Source organism: Sinocyclocheilus rhinocerous, unplaced genomic scaffold (assembly GCF_001515625.1).
Source record: "Sinocyclocheilus rhinocerous isolate Xijiao unplaced genomic scaffold, SAMN03320098_v1.1 scaffold1034, whole genome shotgun sequence".
Classification (NCBI taxonomy): Eukaryota; Metazoa; Chordata; class Actinopteri; order Cypriniformes; family Cyprinidae; genus Sinocyclocheilus; species Sinocyclocheilus rhinocerous.
The window spans coordinates 1,016-2,543 of NW_015626879.1; the positions used below are offsets into that span (position 1 = coordinate 1,016).

At 36.8% G+C, this 1,528-nt stretch overlaps 1 long non-coding RNA gene across 1 annotated transcript in view; it reads right to left on the bottom strand.

Annotated features, from left to right (window-relative positions):
- Positions 1 to 451: 451 nt before the first annotated feature.
- LOC107720542 (uncharacterized) overlaps positions 452 to 1,528 on the bottom strand; it is a 4,853-nt gene continuing 3,776 nt past the window's right edge. The window contains exon 3 of the long non-coding RNA XR_001637624.1: positions 452 to 498. This is a non-coding gene — a long non-coding RNA (uncharacterized LOC107720542). The remainder of the gene's footprint in view (positions 499 to 1,528) is intronic.

Here is a 1,528-nt window from a genome sequence, read left to right on the forward strand (position 1 = left end):
TGGCATACTAGATGTGCACAATGCACGTTTCTTTATATTAAGTCTAAAATGTGTTTTAATGTCACTTTTGATGAGGATTGTATGCTCTTTGAATAATATCGCTCTTCAAATTCAAAACATTTAAAGCACTACTTCTGCACAAGTAAAGCGCATTAAGTACAAAAATAGTTGTTCCAATTTAGCAGACTTGAAGTATACCAGTTTAGTACACTAAAAGTACAATTGCAGGGCATTTTATTAAGTACATAATTATGAAAATGCATTTGTAATATACTTAACACGAAATAAATGTATTTCAAATACATTTGAGTATATGTATTTTTCACAAGGGAAGACAAAAATACTGTCAAAGAAAATCATTTTTTGCATCTTCAGAGTGAACTCAGCAGTGGAAACCTCCTCAGATCAACAGAACTGTGAAAGAAAGTCTCTCTGTCTCTGTTAGACCTGTCTCTCTGTCTCCAGATCTTCTGAAGTGCCATCTGATGCCGCTGCTGTCTGGGTGGTCCAGAGAAAGACCATCAGCTCTTAAAGGAGCCGTTCACAGTTAAAACACGGTCATTACTGACTCTCTCATGTCCTTCCAAACCCGTATGCTGATCGTTTTGAATTTCTGAAGAACCGACATGCACTTCTTCTCCACACAACAACAGTTCGAAGTGAACAACATGACTGTCAAACTCCAAAAACAACAAAAAAAGCACCATATCCAGTCACCTTTTTTCTATGGCGCATCATACAGTACAAACTGTTTCAAAAGCAGCTCCAGTAAAGTATTGTAACATGGTGCTCAAGTTAAAAGAAGTTAAACTTTTAATAAGCCGTGACCCAGGCTTGATACTTTTGCGGTCAAAAGTGAGCAAAGCCTTGAAATGTAACTTTATTTTTTTTCAGGAAAATCAATGTAATGTATTTTTATTCAATAATATTATTGATTATTATTTAGAAATGTGAGGGGATTTTATGATACTATGGAATATTTGTAACATTTTTATGAGCTATTTTTGTTTCCACTGTCATTTCCGACTGTGAAGGTACCGAGTGTTACTTATTCTTTCAACCTTTTAACATGCCCAAGGTTTTGTTTTGTGTTTTCACATAGCTAATGCGACAAAAGTCTCCAAGAGTCGTCGTATTCTGATGAAGCTACGGTTTTTAACAATTCTAAATGTTTTGATCAAAAGTGACTGAAGAGGTCCTGCACCTCAGGTTTTAACCGCAAAAATGTGTTGTGATTGCTCTGTCTCTTTTAGAGTTTGACAGTCGTGTTGTGAACTTCTGTTATATGGAGAAGAGCTGCATGAAGATTCTTCAAAAACCCTCCTTTTGTGATAATCAACATCATATGGATGTGAAACAGCATGAGGGTGAGCCGATAATGACAGAATGATGATTTTTTTAGGGTGAACTGTCCCTTTAAAGCTGGAACTGTGGATTGTGTGTGTGTGTGTGTGTGTGTGTGAGAGAGTGTGAGAGAGAGTGTGAGTGTGAGTGTGAGTGTGAGTGTGTGTGTGTGTGTGTGAGAGAG